The sequence below is a fragment of the Tachysurus vachellii genome, chromosome 4, assembly GCF_030014155.1.
Source record: "Tachysurus vachellii isolate PV-2020 chromosome 4, HZAU_Pvac_v1, whole genome shotgun sequence".
NCBI classification, from domain to species: Eukaryota; Metazoa; Chordata; class Actinopteri; order Siluriformes; family Bagridae; genus Tachysurus; species Tachysurus vachellii.
In genome coordinates, this window is record NC_083463.1 from 854,354 (window position 1) to 875,190 (window position 20,837).

Genomic DNA, 20,837 nt, shown 5'->3' on the forward strand with positions numbered 1-20,837 from the left:
GATATGTCACATGTCCATGTTGTGCTAATTTTTGATTTCGCTTATTTTGGGGGCGGGGCTACACGTGACGTCACGTGACCAAAATACGCGTGGGGCAGTTCCCCTCATTGTGCTGAGTGTTTTGATATGTCACATGTCCATGTTGTGCTAATTTTTTATTTTCACGTGACGACACGTGACGTGACGTGACCATAACACACGTGAGGCACTTCCCGTCATTGGGCTGAGTGTTTTGATATATGACATGTCCATGTTGTGCTAATTTTTGATTTCGCTTATTTTGGGGGCGGGGCTACACGTGACGTCACGTGACGTGACCAAAATACTCGTGGGGCAGTTCCCCTCATTGGGCTGAGTGTTTTGATATATGACATGTCCATGTTGTGATAATTTTTGATTTCGCTTATTTTGGGGGCGGGGCTATACACGTGACCTCACGTGACGTGACCAGAATACACATGAGGCACTTCCCCTCATTGGGCTGAGTGTTTTGATATATGACATGTCCATGTTGTGCTAATTTTTGATTTCGCTTATTTTGGGGGCGGGGCTACACGTGACGTCACCAGAATACCCGGTGGGGTGCCAATACTTTTGGCAAAAAGTGGCTACTGAGGGTTTGGACATTTCATGTCAATACTGCAGTCATTATGGGATTCTACTTATTATTATACTGCATAGAACACAGGAGAGAAGCCGTGCCTGAGCTCTGCGCACGCTGCGTGTGTGAGAGCTTAGAGGAATTTTAGGAATTCCCCATTCAAGTCTATGGGACGTTCCATCGTCGACTACGGGAAAACCGAAAGTTCCGTCGGAACGCCGAGTCCGGAACTTTGTCCGGAGTAACGTCCTAAAGAACCTGTCCGAGTTTGGTGTAAATCGCTCGAAAACTTGCCGAGTTATAAACCTCCAAAGTTTATAATGGAAGTGGATACGAAAAAAGGCCACTTTGAGCTTCCGTACCGGGAATGCCGGAATTCCGATCGCTTAGAAAAGTAATAGCAACAAACTTCAGACCAGGGTCTACGACATATCCGAATTTGGTGCATGTGGCTCGAAAGCCCTAGGACGAGTTACTCTTGATAAATTTGTGGCTAAGAATAATAATAATAATAATAATAATAATAAGCTTATAAAGGAAATCAGAATGTTGGCTTCTACAAAGCCAACATAACTAGATTTGTAAAGTTCATCGCGACAAACTTTGATGTTGGCTTTGACAAGGTAAGTATTCGCAAAGGCCGGTGCTTTTTGGAGGCAAGTGGACATAAGGGTCAGTGTTACTTTTGGAAGCAAGTGGACAGAAAGATAGGGTGCCAAAACATTTGGAGGCAAGTGGAGACGAGCATGTGACGTCATCCGAATACTCCTGAGGAAGTTCCCCTCATTGGTCTAAGTGTTTTGATATGTCACATGCTCATGTTGTGCTAATTTTTGATTTTCACTTGGCATCACGTGATGTCACGTGACGTCATCAGAATACCTGTGAGGAAGTTCCCCTCATTGTTCTGAGTGTTTTGATATGTCACATGTCAATGTTGTAAAAAGTTTTTTGATTTTGCATATTTTGGGGCGGGGCTGCGGGACAATCGAAAGTCCAGTCAGTACACCAATTTAAAAGTTTGTTCAGAGTATCACCCTAAAGGAGCTGGTCGAGTTTGGTGTAGATAGTTCGAAAGCTTGCCGAGTTATAAACCTCCAAAATTTATAATGGGAGTCTATGGGAAAAAAGGCAACTTTGAGACCCGGTACCAGAAGTACCGGTACTCGGATCGCTTAGAAAAGTAATAGCAACAAACTTCAGACCAGCGTCTACAACATATCCGAATTTGGTGCATGTGGCTTGAAAGCTCTAGGCCGCATTACATTTTATACATTTTTGTCTAAGCTGAAATAGGAAAACAGAATGTTGGCTTCTACAAAGTGACATAATACATCATCCAATTTGAGGAATTTTCGTGCAAAGCATGACAGAGCCAGATCATCTGTCCAAGATGTAGCCAACAGCCAAGGTTAAAGCCTACTTTTAATTTTATTCACTTGTTTCAGTTTTAATTATTAAAACAATTAAGTGGTTTAAACGGGCTGCTGTTATTTTATTATCATCAAAATAGGAACAAAGTCTCTCTCTCTCTCTCTCTCTCTCTCTCTCAATTTTAATTTAAGTGTGCTTTATTGGCATGTCAAAAACTGTACATTTGTATTACCAAAGCATTTGCAGCTGTGCTGCATACAAATAGTACAAAAAGTTAAATTTAAACAAAGCGTACATTATTGTATTTAATATATTGATTCATTTATTTATTAATCTATCCTTAATTTGTCAATCCATTAATTTCTGCTTCTAAAATTAATACGTTGTTTGGTTGTGGAACATTCTGTGATAGCGCTTTCACCAGCAGAGGTCCTCATCGAGCTCTGATTTGAAAAGCTTCGAGTAATGAACCTTTTGCCGATACAATTGGGTTGAAAGCTTCACTGCTTCAAGAAAGCTTCACTTCGCCATCACTAGTGTACACGTGTGTGTGTGTGTGTGTGTGTGTGTGAGAGTACACGTCACTTCAACATGACGTCTCTCACAGTGACAAAACACCAGACAATAATCACCAACAAGGAGAGACACTAAATTGGGGGGAAATTCATTTAGGACACTCACCTTTCCAGCAGAACACAGTTAAGCACCTGAAATACACCACAACGGATCAGATGGAACTGTGGAGGTAAAACCCTGTCAGAAATATTTGAATGTAAAGATGATTAGTAGAGTCGGAGAGCTCAGATCATCAATCAGAAAAACTGCAGCACGTCTTCTTCTGTTTCTGTCAATGTGTGGAGGAACGGGACCGAGACGCTCACAGCGACACCTACTGGAGGACAGTTATACTCATGAACCAGTGAGCCAAGGGAAAATAAAAGAAAACTAAACAGAATATACTTGAACAGACACGTGGCACATATGAGACTGATAATTATGTGTAAGCAGGTATCAATCAGAAACTTAAAGATTTTGACTGTAATCTGCAACATAGTGCTGAACGTCAAATGTTCAACAAAAAACATTATATAGGATTATGAGACATTTCAGCATAAAACAAACCTTTTATATTTCCTTTTAAGAAAACTACAACCGTATTAAGAAGCGTTTTATTTCTCTGATCATACTGTCACAGTACAAGAACGCCTTATTCACAGACATCCACATAAATATTCACATATATGGTAGAAATCAGACTTTGTAATTAACAGTTTATCCAATTTCTTTTGATTTATGGCTAACAATTCTACATCAGCTATGTGACCACTCTGGTTCAGAATTTAAGAAGAAATACTATTCAACATAGTCATACATCAAGATGATTTTACTATAATCAGCTCATTAATTGGATGAATTTAAAATGCTTTGGAATAACTCAGTTTCGTAAGCATGAACCTGTCAGATGAGAGTAACTAGAAGGGAATACATCGTATGAACCAGCAGAATGTCCAAAGTTGTTCAAAGATATCATTTGACCCAAAATAAGTGTAGAGCGCTGAACTAGTTAGCTATCAGTCTTTGTGGAATCGTCCTGATTCTCAGCCTTGTGAACTTGTTGGTGTTGCTGCAGGTTACTCTTTGTCCTAAAACTCTTCCCACACTGGGAGCACTGATACGGCTTCTCCCCAGTGTGAATGCGCTGGTGTTGTTGGAAATTACTATAACTGGTAAAGCTCTTGCCACATGCTGAACAGTAATAAGGCTTCTCCCCTGTGTGAATGCGCTGGTGTTGTTTGAGATGACTTTTTACCACAAAACTCTTCCCACACTGGGAGCACGGATACGGCTTCTCCCCAGTGTGAAAGCGCTGGTGTTGTTTGAGATTACTTTTTCCCACAAAGCTCTTCCCACACTGTAAGCAGTGATATGGTTTCTCTCCTGTGTGAAAGCGCTGGTGGATGTGGAGGGCTCCCACTTGTCTAAAACTCTTGCCACAGTCTAAGCAGTGATATGGTTTATCTCCAGTGTGAATGCGCAGATGTTGTTGGAGGTGAGATGTCAGTGTGAAACTCTTCCCACAGTCTGAGCACTGATATGGCTTCTCCCCTGTGTGTGTTCGCTGGTGTCCTTTGAGAGTACTCTTCAGACTGAATCTCTTCCCGCAGTATGAGCATGGATACGGCTTCTCTCCAGTGTGAATGCACTGGTGTACTTTGAGAGTGTTTTCTCTATTAAAACTCTTCCCACACTCCGAGCAGTGATATGGTTTGTCTACAGTGTGAATGCGCAGGTGTCGCTGGACATTACTGTACCTGGTAAAACTCTTCCCACACTCTGAGCAGTGATACGGCTTCTTCTCTGTGTGAACGAGCTTGTGTTCTTTGAGAGTGTCTTCTCTATTAAAACACTTCCCACACTCCGAGCAGTGACATGGTTTGTCTATGTGAATGTGCAGGTGACGCTGGACACTAGTGTAACTGGTAAAACTCTTCCCACACACTGAGCAGTAATATGGCTTCTCCCCTGTGTGAACGTGCTTGTGTGCTTTGAGAGCGACTTCTAGATTAAAACTCTTCCCACACTCCGAGCAGTGATATGGTTTGTTTATTGTGTGAATGCGCTGGTGTGTGATCAGATTACCTCTCACTGCAAATCTTTTCCCACACTCTGAACACTGATGGGGCTTCTCACCAGTGTGAATGCGCTGGTGTTTGATTAGATAACCTCTCTCTGCAAATCTTTTCCCACACTCTGAACACTGATGCGGTTTCTCTCCTGTGTGAATACGGTGATGTTTGGTAAGAAGATATTTCTGACTGAAACACTTGCCACACTGTGAGCACTGATGCGGTTTCTCTCCTGTGTGAATATGGTGATGTTTGGTAAGAAGATTTTTCTGACTGAAACACTTGCCACACTGTGAGCTCTGATGCGGTTTCTCTCCTGTGTGAATATGGTGATGTTTGGTAAGAAGATTTTTCTGACTGAAACACTTGCCACACTCTGAGCACTGATGCGGTTTCTCTCCTGTGTGAATACGGTGATGTTTGGTAAGAAGATTTTTCTGACTGAAACACTTGCCACACTGTGAGCACTGATGGGGCTTCTCACCAGTGTGAATGCGCTGGTGTTTGTTTAGATTACCGCTCTCTGCAAATCTTTTCCCACACTCTGAACACTGATGGGGCTTCTCACCAGTGTGAATGCACTGGTGTTTGTTTAGATAACATCTCTTTGCAAATCTTTTCCCACACTGTGAACACTGATACGGTTTCTCTCCTGTGTGAATACGGTGATGTTTGGCAAGATGATATTTCTGACTGAAACACTTGCCACACTGTGAGCACTGATGAATTTCTTTTTGCACTCGTTTGTGAGAGGTGTTCTGCTGGAAAGAACCGGATGAGCTCAGGCCAGTCTCTGTGGTTTCCAGATTCTCACATTTAATCTCTTCTGATGTCATCCTAGTCCAATCTCTTGATATTCTTGGTGTTAAAATTAAGACATGTATAAGAGAGGACAAGAGATGACAGAACAATCATATTAGCATCAGAAAATATGGAACTGGTCAGTTGTTCAAAATGGTCAAATTTTATAATTTTATGTAATTTTATACACATCTTTCCTGTCTGGAAGCTGAGCGTTCTGGAAGGAATTTTCAGAAGCGGTAAGACATTAACACAAGAATCAAACAGATCCCCTATTATCCTCCCACATCACTTATCAATTTTAAGCAACTGCCTTTGCACATTAGGCATAAGGTCACATCTCTCCATGCTTAACTCTCTATTATTATTAAACACACTATTATCTCTCTATGTGCACTACAGAGTGTATAAACACACCATTATCTCTCTATGTGCACTACAGAGTGTGTAAACACGCTATTATCTCTCTATGTGCACTACAGAGTGTATAAACACACCATTATTTCTCTATGTGCACTACAGAGTGTGTAAACACACCATTATCTCTCTATGTGCACTACAGAGTTTGTAAACACGCTATTATATCTCTATGTGTACTACAGAGTGAATAAACACACCATTATTTCTCTATGTGCACTAAAGAGTGTGTAAACACACCATTATCTCTCCATGTGCACTACAGAGTGTGTAAACACACTATTATCTCTATGTGCACTACAGAGTGTGTAAACACACTATTATCTCTCTATGTACACTACAGAGTGTGTAAACACACCATTATATCTATGTGCACTACAGAGTGTGTAAACACACCATTATCTCTCTATGTGCACTACAGAGTTTGTAAACACACTATTATCTCTCTATGTGCACTAAAGAGTGAGTAAACACTATTATCTCTCTATGTGCACTACAGAGTGTGTAAACACACTATTATCTCTCTACGTGCACTACAGTGTGTACACACCACTATTAACTCTCTATGTGCACTACAGAGTGTGTAAACACTATTATCTCTCTATGTGCACTACAGAGTGTGTACACACCACTATTACCTCTCTATGTGCACTACAGAGTGTGTAAACACACTATTATCTCTCTATGTGCACTACAGAGTGTGTAAACACACTATTATCTCTCTATGTGCACTACAGAGTGTGTAAACAGACTATTATCTCTCTATGTGCACTACAGAGTGTGTAAACACACTATTATCTCTCTATGTGCACTACAGAGTGTGTAAACACACTATCTCTATGTGCACTACAGAGTGTGTAAACACACTATTATCTCTCTATGTGCACTACAGAATGTGTAAACACACTATTATCTCTCTATGTGCACTACAGAGTGTGTAAACACACTATTATCTCTCTATGTGCACTACAGAGTTTGTAAACACACTATTATCTCTCTATGTGCACTACAGAGTGTGTAAACACTATTATCTCTCTAAGTGCACTACAGAGTGTGTAAACACTGTTATCTCTCTATGTGCACTACAGAGTGTGTAAACACACTATTATCTCTCTATGTGCACTACAGAGTGTGTACACACCACTATTATCTCTCTATGTGCACTACAGAGTGTATAAACACATCATTATCTCTCTAAGTGCACTACAGAGTGTGTAAACACTGTTATCTCTCTATGTGCACTACAGAGTGTGTAAACACACTATTATCTCTCTATGTGCACTACAGAGTGTGTACACACCACTATTACCTCTCTATGTGCACTAAGGAGTGTATAAACACATCATTATCTCTCTATGTGCACTACAGAGTGTGTAAACACACTATTATCTCTCTATGTGCACTACAGAGTGTGTAAACACACTATTATCTCTCTATGTGCACTTCAGAGTGTGTAAACACACTATTATCTCTCTATGTGCACTACAGAGTGTGTAAACACACTATTATCTCTCTATGTGCACTACAGAGTGTGTAAACACACTATTATCTCTCTATGTGAACTACAGTGTGTGTACACACCACTATTACCTCTCTATGTGCACTACAGAGTGTATAAACACACCATTATCTCTCTATGTGCACTACAGAATGTGTAAACACACCATTACCGCTATGTGCACTACAGAGTGTGTAAACACACCATTATCTCTCTATGTGCACTACAGAGTGTATAAACACATCATTATCTCTCTATGTGCACTACAGAGTTTGTAAACACACTATTATCTCTCTATGTGCACTACAGTGTGTAAACACTATTATATAGAGTGTCTACACACCACTATTACCTCTCTATGTGCACTACAGAGTGTGTAAACACACTATTATCTCTCTATGTGCACTACAGAATGTGTAAACACACTATTATCTCTCTATGTGCACTACAGAGTGTGTAAACACACTATTATCTCTCTATGTGCACTACAGAGTTTGTAAACACACTATTATCTCTCTATGTGCACTACAGAGTGTGTAAACACTATTATCTCTCTAAGTGCACTACAGAGTGTGTAAACACTGTTATCTCTCTATGTGCACTACAGAGTGTGTAAACACACTATTATCTCTCTATGTGCACTACAGAGTGTGTACACACCACTATTATCTCTCTATGTGCACTACAGAGTGTATAAACACATCATTATCTCTCTAAGTGCACTACAGAGTGTGTAAACACTGTTATCTCTCTATGTGCACTACAGAGTGTGTAAACACACTATTATCTCTCTATGTGCACTACAGAGTGTGTACACACCACTATTACCTCTCTATGTGCACTAAGGAGTGTATAAACACATCATTATCTCTCTATGTGCACTACAGAGTGTGTAAACACACCATTATCTCTATGTGCACTACAGAGTGTGTAAGCACACCATTATCTCTCTATGTGCACTACAGAGTGTCTACACACCAATATTACCTCTCTTTGTGCACTAGAGTGTGTAAACACACTATTATCTCTCTATGTGCACTACAGAGTGTGTAAACAGACTATTATCTCTCTATGTGCACTACAGAGTGTGTAAACACACTATTATCTCTCTATGTGCACTACACAGTGGGTAAACACACTATTACCTCTCTATGTGCACTAGAGTGTGTAAACACACTAATATCTCTCTATGTGCACTACAGAGTGTATAAACACAACATTATCTCTCTATGTGCACTACAGAGTGTGAAAACACGCTATTATCTCTCTATGTGCACTACAGAGTGAATAAACACACCATTATTTCTCTATGTGCACTACAGAGTGTGTAAACAGACTATTATCTCTCTATGTGTACTACACAGTGTGTAAACACACTATTATCTCTCTATGTGCACTACAGAGTGTGTAAACATACTATTATCTCTCTATGTGCACTACAGAGTGTGTAAACACACTATTATCTCTCTATGTGCACTACAGTGTGTGTACACACCACTATTACCTCTCTATGTGCACTACAGAGTGTATAAACACACCATTATTTCTCTATGTGCACTACAGAGTGTGTAAACACACCATTATGTCTCTATGTGCACTACAGAGTGTGTAAACACGCTATTATCTCTCTATGTGCACTACAGAGTGAATAAACACACCATTATTTCTCTATGTGCACTACAGAGTGTGTAAACACGCCATTATCTCTCCATGTGCACTACAGAGTGTGTAAACACACTATTATCTCTGTATGTGCACTACAGAGTGTGTAAACAGACTATTATCTCTCTATGTGCACTACAGAGTGTGTAAACACACTATTATCTCTCTATGTGCACTTCAGAGTGTGTAAACACACTATTATCTCTCTATGTGCACTACAGAGTGTGTAAACACACTATTATCTCTCTATGTGCACTACAGAGTGTGTAAACACACTATTATCTCTCTATGTGCACTACAGAGTGTGTAAACACACTATTATCTCTCTATGTGCACTTCAGAGTGTGTAAACACACTATTATCTCTCTATGTGCACTACAGAGTGTGTAAACACACTATTATCTCTCTATGTGCACTACAGAGTGTGTAAACACACTATTATCTCTCTATGTGAACTACAGTGTGTGTACACACCACTATTACCTCTCTATGTGCACTACAGAGTGTATAAACACACCATTATCTCTCTATGTGCACTACAGAATGTGTAAACACACCATTACCGCTATGTGCACTACAGAGTGTGTAAACACACCATTATCTCTCTATGTGCACTACAGAGTGTATAAACACATCATTATCTCTCTATGTGCACTACAGAGTTTGTAAACACACTATTATCTCTCTATGTGCACTACAGTGTGTAAACACTATTATATAGAGTGTCTACACACCACTATTACCTCTCTATGTGCACTAGAGTGTGTAAACACACTATTATCTCTCTATGTGCACTACAGAGTGTGTAAACACACTATTATCTCTCTATGTGCACTTCAGAGTGTGTAAACACACTATTATCTCTCTATGTGCACTACAGAGTGTGTAAACACACTATTATCTCTCTATGTGCACTACAGAGTGTGTAAACACACTATTATCTCTCTATGTGAACTACAGTGTGTGTACACACCACTATTACCTCTCTATGTGCACTACAGAGTGTATAAACACACCATTATCTCTCTATGTGCACTACAGAGTGTGTAAACACACCATTACCGCTATGTGCACTACAGAGTGTATAAACACATCATTATCTATCTATGTGCACTACAGAGTTTGTAAACACACTATTATCTCTCTATGTGCACTACAGAGTTTGTAAACACGCTATTATATCTCTATGTGTACTACAGAGTGAATAAACACACCATTATTTCTCTATGTGCACTACAGAGTGTGTAAACACTATTATCTCTCTAAGTGCACTACAGAGTGTGTAAACACTGTTATCTCTCTATGTGCACTACAGAGTGTGTAAACACTATTATATAGAGTGTCTACACACCACTATTACCTCTCTATGTGCACTAGAGTGTGTAAACACACTATTATCTCTCTATGTGCACTACAGAGTGTGTAAACATACTAATATCTCTCTATGTGCACTACAGAGTGTATAAACACACCATTATTTCTCTATGTGCACTACAGAGTGTGTAAACACACCGTTATGTCTCTATGTGCACTACAGAGTGTGTAAACACACCATTACCGCTATGTGCACTACAGAGTGAATAAACACACCATTATTTCTCTATGTGCACTACAGAGTGTGTAAACATGCCATTATCTCTCCATGTGCACTACAGAGTGTGTAAACAGACTATTATCTCTCTATGTGCACTACAGAGTGTGTAAACACACTATTATCTCTCTATGTGAACTACAGTGTGTGTACACACCACTATTACCTCTCTATGTGCACTACAGAGTGTATAAACACACCATTATCTCTCTATGTGCACTACAGAGTGTGTAAACACACCATTACCGCTATGTGCACTACAGAGTGTGTAAACACACCATTATCTCTCTATGTGCACTACAGAGTGTATAAACACATCATTATCTCTCTATGTGCACTACAGAGTTTGTAAACACACTATTATCTCTCTATGTGCACTACAGAGTGTGTAAACACTATTATATAGAGTGTCTACACACCACTATTACCTCTCTATGTGCACTAGAGTGTGTAAACACACTATTATCTCTCTATGTGCACTACAGAGTGTGTAAACACACTATTATCTCTCTATGTGCACTACAGGGTGTGTAAACACACTATTATCTCGCTATGTGTGTACACGTGTGCGTATGTGTGTGTGTGTGTGTACACGTGTGTGTGTGTGAGTACACGTCACTTGAACATAGGGTTGCCACTTTCAATACAGAAAAATAAGGGACGCCAGCCGCAGCGGGGGCCACACCCCTCGGGCCACGATGACCACAGTCCTGATGGGGTGCCAGTGGTGGTATATCATAGCTTAAAACATGTATTCATAAAAATATTAAGATTGATACCAATGGACATTATAATAAGATATCTGCTATTGAAATCAGTGTGAACAGATGCACTCAGTCTCTCACTATCACAACTTAAGTGGTCATATTGAATATACTATGACAATAATAAATATACGCCAACAAAGTGTGACTGAGAACACAAAAAATAAGCTTTTGGAGGAACTTGTGAGATGTGAACCATATTTTATTAACTTATTATTAAATTAACAGATCCATAACTTAGTAATTATAACTTGCAAACTTGCAAAAGATCTTCCATGAACATCATGAACATAATAACATCAGTGGATGTATATCAGTGTATCAGTGAATATCAGCGGACCAGAAGTAGTAGTGTGCAGTATTGGAGCATGTCAGGCCTACTTTCTTTTATAAGTGTACTTCTTGTGACTCCGTGCAGCACTGAGAAGCTGTTTGTCTTTCAAACAGCTACAGTAAAACTCTGAACGGGACTGCTCAAAGTTAAAAGTGATCAAGAGCTCACTGCTAATGAGCTCCACAGAGCACCTGTTCCTGCTGTCACTCCATTTGTTTGCCATTCTAGAAAAAATCCTTTCCACATAACCAGTGGATGCTGGGATGCTTAAGATGTGGCTGATGATGGACAGCATGTTAGGCAGGTTAGCTACTTGAAAGAGACGTCTCACGTCTGTACTTCTGCATCCGCTTTCGTTTCAGCTCTGAAACTTTCAGAGCTGGACGCGGGGGGTATCTGGAGATGCCATCGTTTCATATGGATTTTCTGTCACTCTGACTCTGTCAAAAGAACCGGCGAGGTGGCGTCCTGCCCTCCTCTGACTCTGATTGGCCGTGATTCACGGCCCGTAACCCTAAAACGAACCAATCAAACCAATGATGGCAACGAGTATTACCCAATCAGGGGCAGAATAGGACACGTCGCCACACAATGCGGGTGGGGTGATTTGCATGGGATGCTGTATAATGTGGACCTATGTAAAATACGGGACAAATCGCGTCCCGTATCAAATCACTATTTTACATAGGGGTTATTTGACATAACAGTCATTTTGCCTGTAAATACGGGAAGATTCCGTGTTTCACGGAACGGGTGGCAACCCTACTTGAACATGGCGTCTCTCACAAAACACCAGACAATAATCACCAACAAGGAGAGACACTAAATTGGGGGGAAATTCATTTAGGACACTCACCTTTCCAGCAGAACACAGTTAAGCACCTGAAATACACCACAACGGATCAGATGGAACTGTGGAGGTAAAACCCTGTCAGAAATATTTGAATGTAAAGATGATTAGTAGAGTCGGAGAGCTCAGATCATCAATCAGAAAAACTGCAGAACGTCGTCTTCGGTTTGTCAATGTGTGGAGGAACGGGACCGAGACGCTCACAGCGACACCTACTGGAGGACAGTTATACTCATGAACCAGTGAGCCAAGGGAAAATAAAAGAAAACTAAACAGAATATACTTGAACAGACACGTGGCACATATGAGACTGATAATTATGTGTAAGCAGGTATCAATCAGAAACTTAAAGATTTTGACTGTAATCTGCAACATAGTGCTGAACGTCAAATGTTCAACAAAAACCATTATATAGGATTATGAGACATTTCAGCATAAAACAAACCTTTTATATTTCCTTTTAAGAAAACTACAACCGTATTAAGAAGCGTTTTATTTCTCTGATCATACTGTCACAGTACAAGAACGCCTTATTCACAGACATCCACATAAATATTCACATATATGGTAGAAATCAGACTTTGTAATTAACAGTTTATCCAATTTCTTTTGATTTATGGCTAACAATTCTACATCAGCTATGTGACCACTCTGGTTCAGAATTTAAGAAGAAATACTATTCAACATAGTCATACATCAAGATGATTTTACTATAATCAGCTCATTAATTGGATGAATTTAAAATGCTTTGGAATAACTCAGTTTCGTAAGCATGAACCTGTCAGATGAGAGTAACTAGAAGGGAATACATCGTATGAACCAGCAGAATGTCCAAAGTTGTTCAAAGATATCATTTGACCCAAAATAAGTGCAGAGCGTTGAACTAGTTAGCTATCAGTCTTTGTGGAATCGTCCTGATTCTCAGCCGTGTGAACTTGTTGGTGTCGCTGCAGGTTTCTCTGTGTCCTAAAACTCTTCCCACACTGGGAGCACTGATACGGCTTCTCCCCAGTGTGAATGCGCTGGTGTTGTTGGAAATTACTATAACTGGTAAAGCTCTTGCCACATGCTGAACAGTAATAAGGCTTCTCCCCTGTGTGAATGTGTTGGTGTAGCTGGAGATCGGTTCCTTGTGTAAAACTCTTGCCACACTCTAAGCACTGATACGGTTTATCACCGGTGTGAATATGCAGGTGTTTACGGAGATTACCCCTCTGTGTAAAACTCTTCCCACAGTATGAGCACGGATACGGCTTCTCTCCCGAGTGAATGCGCAGGTGTTGTTTGAGATTACTTTTTCCCACGAAGCTCTTCCCACACTGTAAGCAGTGATATGGTTTCTCTCCTGTGTGAATTCGTACATGCTGTACCAGAGTGCCTCTCTCGCTAAAACACTTCCCACACTGTGAGCAGTAATAAGGCCTCTCTCCAGTGTGAAGGCGCTGGTGGATGTGGAGGGTTCCCACTCGACTAAAACTCTTGCCACAGTCTAAGCAGTGATATGGTTTATCTCCAGTGTGAATGCGCAGGTGTTGTTGGAGGTGAGTTGTCTGTGTGAAACTCTTCCCACAGTCTGAGCACTGATATGGCTTCTCCCCTGTGTGTGTTCGCTGGTGTTGTTTGAGAGTACTCTTCAGACTGAATCTCTTCCCGCAGTATGAGCATGGATACGGCTTCTCTCCTGTGTGAATGTGCTGGTGTTGTTTGAGATTGCACTTTTGACTGAAACGTTTCCCACACTGCGAACACTGGTGAACATCTTTCTGTAGTGGTCCCTGAGACGTGTCAGTGTGGAAAGTACCAGATGACCATTGGAGACTACTGGAGCTCTCTGTTGGTTCCAGATTCTCAAGTTTAATCTCATTTACCTTCATCTTACTTTAATCTTGCAGAAGTAAATTTATAGGAAGAGGACAGGTCGAAAAAAGACAGCAGAAGGCGGGACAACACTTGAGTCTAGATCAGAAAGAGGGATAAATGGTCAGTGGTTGAATATTTTTAAAACAAATAAAGAGTGTTTCACATAAGAAGCTGAAATTTTAGAGCTACATCACATTTTTCCTGTCTGAAAACAGCTGGTGCGTTCTGGAATGAAAATAGGTGAAAGAAGGATCGATAAAGTCCTGATAAAGTTGGAGCAAAACTGAAGTTTGTGTATCTGAGTCATTGCCCTCAGGACTGATGCAGTTGCTGTTCACTGAAGACGTCGTTCCAGTTGCTGTCTTTCTGTGGTACTAATGTAAGGGACACTACAGAAGACAGCACCACCCCATGTTCGTGTTCATACTGTATGTATAGCAAATCGCACCAATAAATCCAGCAGAGAAAGAGCTGGTTTCTCGGTGCAGCAACTAAAGATTATAGAAAAGACTCAAACACTAATAACTTTGTAATATAACACATAATGAGACTGATTCATCTATTAGATAAAGTCAATCTGTTCACACTCAAGAACCACAGGTGGTTGGAAAATGTGCTTAAATAATCGAAAAAACACACAAAATAAATTGTATTTTTTAAGGTTTATTTTGCTGCTTTCACTGTCTAGCAATAGCTTCAAGAAAGCAAACAAGTTTATACAAACTCTGAGGTACTAATTTAAAGCTCAAAGCAATCTTAAAGACAAATGGTAGAAAAACAGAAACCTTTAATTAGACCAACTGCACTGTAGTGCTGAAAACTGCTTGTTTTATTCATTTTATGACATATTACGATATGATATTTGCAAGATGAATTCTGAGGAGAACAATATTCAGCTCGATAAACTTATATAAGGACACTAAATGATTAGCATTGCTAAACCCTGTAGCACTTATTAGTAAAACCACCATGCAGTTCAAGTTGAACATTTGGTATTTACTCAATGATTAGCCAAAAACATTAGAGTCCTGATTGTATATAAAGTTCACTACAAAGTGTGTAAACACACTATTATCTCTCTGTGTGCACTACAGAGTGTGTAAACACCACTATTATCTCTCTATGTGCACTACAGAGTGTGTAAACACCACTATTATCTCTCTATGTGCACTACAGAGTGTGTAAACACCACTATTATCTCTCTATGTGCACTAGAGTGTGTAAACACACTATTCTCTCCCTATGTGCACTACAGAGTGTGTAAACACACCATTATCTCTCTATGTGCACTACAGAGTGTGTAAACACACTATTATCTCCCCTGTAGTGCACTAACATAGGAAGTAGAAAGTCATTTAGGACTCAGCCACTGTTAGCCGAGTTGAACTTACCTTGATCTTTCCAGCAGAACACAGTTAAGCACCTGAAATACACCACAACGGATCAGATGGAACTGTGGAGGTAAAACCCTGTCAGAAATATTTGAATGTAAAGATGATTAGTAGAGTCGGAGAGCTCAGATCATCAATCAGAAAAACTGCAGCACGTCTTCTTCTGTTTCTGTCAATGTGTGGAGGAACGGGACCGAGACGCTCACAGCGACACCTACTGGATCGTTATAGTTCATAATGGCCATAACGTAAGGCTATTTTGACAGTAAATCCCCAGATAGCAGGTATTAGTATAAAATCTGCAGGTCTTAGACAACTTAAGAGAAAAAACGTCTTTCTTAGGAGCGGTTACACAGGAAATCCTGTTGTGTCAGAAAAACAATCCTACTGTTGCTCCCGAATGTTTAAATGGGCATTAAGATTAATTAATGTAAAACACAAATGATCAATCACTTATAACTGGTAATATAAATCTAATCAGGTTATATCAGTCATTTCTGGGTGATTGTCTTTCATCAACAAGCAAGTACAAAGAAATCAACCTTTCCAACACTTTTGTAAATCTGGTGTAAATGTTTTGCTCAGTGAGGCTTAAGACAAACATTTATATACAGCTTTAACAAGAGTGATAAACAAGGCCCAGTGTCTGTTTATTGTCTCTGCAGCTTTATACATGTGACATAAAATGGTATAAATAGCTATAAAACACATTATATATGTAAAGGTTTATATATTTTACTTAAAAGTTATTGTGTATTTTATAGATATTTATATAAAGTTATCTCATCCTCAGCACTGAAGCCCCACAGGGGTGTGTTCTGAGACCCTGCTATAATTACTGTACACATATGACTGTGTGGCTTCTTAAAACTCTACCTCCATTGTCACAATTGCTGATAACACAGTTGTGGTGGGAAGGATGTACAACACAGAAGAGACGGCCAACCTAGAGATTTAAAAATCTAGAGATGTGGTGCTAGAACTCCTAAACGACAGCAAGATAAAGAAGTTGATAGTGTACTTCAGCACAAAGCTGGAGAGGAGCTACCGACCACTTCGATAAATGGGACTCCATTGGAGAGAGTGGACAGTTTCTGTTATTTAGATGTTCACATCACGTTGGACCTTTAATGGTCCTGTCAGATCAACACCATGGCATTTATGGCCTAGCAGAGTCATTAACACCTCAGATACTTAATGGACTTTAAACTGCCCTCTCAGGTGCTAAGGACCTTTTACACCTGCACTGTTGTGAACATTGTGACTGGAAGCAGCACAGCCTGGTTTGGGAACATCACCAAGCAGGACAGGTAAGCTTTCCAGAGGGTGGTGCGATCAAATAAGCATGCCATCTCCACTGTTCTCCATGACCTGGAGTCGTTCTTCAGCAAGCAGTGATGGACTAAGACCAGGAAGACCGTGAAGGACAGTGAAGCATCTGCCAAATGCTGTAAATGTAAATGTAAGGACATCAACCATCCCAACAATGGAGCCTTCTCCTTGTTATCAGGGAAGTGCTTCAGCTTCTTGCAGCAAGCACGGGAGAATGAGGAGGAACTTCGTCCCACAGGCCATTTGGGTACGTAACCTGGAGAACACGTGGAGCCTTATTTTTATCAGACTATTTTTATAACACTGAAAAAGCATTGTTATACTAGTATGTTATACCATGTATGATGTGTATGTATGGTGTGACAAATAAAATGAGAATTTTTACATGGTTATTGATGTCAGATTAGCTGGTTTGTGTATTTCACATACTGCTGACCTTGTACTGGAAACAGTCTTCAGAGTTTACACAGAATGGTCCAGTAATGCATGTTCAGCCAGGGTCTCATGGGATTGTTGTATATGGAGCCATTTGGAGACATTTCAAGCCATCAAGCCATCCCTTGAACCAATGTTGTGTCAGTCAGCTGTATGGTCTGGTCTTTATCATCAATCAGGTCTGTGCTGAACTCAGAGTTTACGATGACCCACTAGTTCCTCAGGAGCTCTCGGTTGCACTATTATAAACTTTTGTAGAAAGGACATTATTTACATTTACACTATTTACTGTAGAGTGTCACCCAAATGAGGATGAGGTTCACTTCTGAGTCTGGTTCCTCTCAAGGTTTCTTCCTCATATCCTCTCAGGGAGATTTTCTTGCCACCCTCACCTCCAGTATTTTTAAATCAATTTTAAACTTTAAATGTATGTATTAATTAAGTTATTTTTATTCTTTTTTTTTCCATCGTATTATATTATTATTATTATTATTATTATTATTATTATTATTATTATTATTATATATTTGTATTTCTGTTTCTACATTTCTGTAAAGCTGCTTTGAGACAAAGTGAATTTTGTTAAACGTGCGATACAAATAAATGAAATTGAACTGAATGAATGAAAACCATCCAGTAAGCAGTAGTTGTAAGGCCTCGATAGGTCGGTGGAGAATGACCAGTCTGGTTAGAGCTGCCTGAAAGGCTTGTCAATTCCCATTGTTTTTGTTTTTTTGCATCTCTTTTATCTCATCTTTGTGAATGAGTTTGTGCTGCTGAAATATTCTCTGTTTACTAAAAGTCTTCCCACACTCAGAACACTGATACAGCTTCTCTCCCGTGTGAATGCGGAGATGCTTTCGAAGATTACTCTGGTTGCTGAACCTCTTCCCACACACTGAGCAGTAATACGGCTTCTCTCCAGTGTGACTGCGTTGGTGTAACTGCAGACTGTCCTCTCGATTAAAGCTCTTGCCACACTCTAGGCACTGATATGGTTTATCTCCTGTGTGTATATACTCATGTTGTTGGAGATTACACCTTTGTGTAAAGCTCATCCCACAGTCTGAGCACTGATACGGCTTCTCTCCTGTGTGAACACGCTGGTGTCGCTGGAGATTACTCTGGCTGGTAAAACTCTTCCCACACTCTGTGCAGTGATACGGTTTCTGCCCTGTGTGAATGCGTTGGTGTATCTGGAGAGCCGTTCCTTGCCTAAAACTCTTCCCACACTCTAAACAGTAATAAGGTTTATCGCCTGTGTGAATACGTTGGTGGATTTGGAGACCAGTACCTTGTCTAAAACATTTTCCACACTCTAAGCAGTTATATGGTTTATCTCCTGTGTGAATCCGTTTGTGTTGCTGGAGATTACTCTGGCTAGTGAAACTCTTCGCACACAGTGAGCAGTGATATGGTTTCTCTCCGGTGTGAATCCGCTTGTGTTTTTTAAGACTGCCGCTCTCAATAAAACTCTTCTCACACTGCGGACACTGATACGGTTTCTCTCCTGTGTGGATGCGCTGGTGTCGCTGGAGATTACTCAGACTGGTAAAGTTCTTTCCACACAGTGCACAGTGATACATCTTCTCTCCAGCGTGAATACTCTGGTGTTTTTTGAGATTGCTCTTCTGACTGAAACTCTTCCCACACTGTGAGCACTGATATGGCTTCTCTCCCGTGTGAATCCGCTGGTGTTCTTTAAGCGTACTTATTTGACTGAAGCTCTTCCCACATTGTGAACACTGGTGAACAAATTTTTTCACTTGTCTATCAGAGGTGTTGGTGAGGAACGTACCAGATGATATTTGGAGCTTACCGGAGCTCTCTGCAGGTTCCATATTCTCACATTTGACCTTGTCTGACTTCATCCTATTCGGATATTTTAATGTTCTTGAAGAAAACCATAAGACATATAGGAAATGGAGAGTAGAAGATGAAAGGAAGCCACCCAATTAGATCTGGATTATAAAGAGGCAAAAATGGTTAATAATTTAATAATATAATCAATAATTTTAACAAAAAATATATTGCTTCATTAAATTAATTAATTCTTTATTAATTAAACCTAGAAGACAGACTTCCTGTAGAGTGGAATGGTTTTTGCCCAGTAAAGTAGCACCTTTTCAGATGGAGTGTTGATGGTCTAATAATGCATTTCTGCATATATTTCTGGTTTTCTATCAGTAAAATGAATGAACACAAATGACGATTGATGAGATGATGAGAACACATTTATTTCAGACCAACCCTCCTCATCGCAAAGAACAGAAAGCCCCACTAGGAAACTGCGACTATATTTTACCAATCTTTACACATACAAGAATGTTTATTCCTCAGAATGAAGGCAAAGATCTTTATCTTTTGTGCAAGGACAATGAGATTATATTTTTGTGTTTACATATTTATGTTTGCTTTTAAACCAAATCATCAAGCATTTTCTACTGAAGTTAAATATTTTCTGACACACGAGTGGTGTAATAATATTCATAGTCCACCAGATGTCAGTATAGAGATGGCTGTCAAACACTATCACAACAAACGTCTTGAAGTCTCATAAGCTTCGACCTGTTCAAAAATACAAACACCACTATTATCTCTCCTGTGTAGTCCAATACAAAGTGTGTAAACACCACTATTATCTCTCCTGTGTAGGTCACTACAGAGTGTGTAAACGCACTATTGCATCTCTATGTGCACTACAGTGTGTAAACACACTTACCTCTCTATGTGCACTACAGAGTGTGTAAACACACTATTATCTCTCTACGTGCATTACAGAATGTGTAAGCACACTATTATCTCTCTATGTGCACTACAGAGTGTGTAAACATACTATTATCTCTCTATGTGCACTACAGAGTGTGTAAACACACTATTATCTCTCTATGTGCACTAGAGAGTGTGTAAACACACTATTATCTCCCCTGTTGTGCATTACAGAGTGTGTAAACACACTATTATCTCTCCTGTGTAGGTCACTACAGTGTGTAAACACACTATTATTTCTCTATGTGCACTACAGCGTGTGTAAACACACTATTATCTCTCCTGTGTAGATCACTACAGTGTGTAAACACACTATTATTTCTCTATGTGCACTACAGAGTGTGTAAACACCACTATTATCTCTCTATGTGCACTACAGAGTGTGTAAACACACTATTATCTCTCTATGTGCACTACAGAGTGTGTAAACACACTATTATCTCTCTATGTGCACTACAGAGTGTATAAACACACTATTATCTCTCTATGTGCACTACAGAGTGTGTAAACACACTTATCTCTCTATGTGCA

At 39.9% G+C, this 20,837-nt stretch overlaps 1 pseudogene; it reads right to left on the reverse strand.

Annotated features, from left to right (window-relative positions):
- Window positions 1–20,837, reverse strand: part of LOC132844144 (zinc finger protein 208-like) — a 106,005-nt pseudogene that overhangs the window by 3,915 nt on the left and 81,253 nt on the right.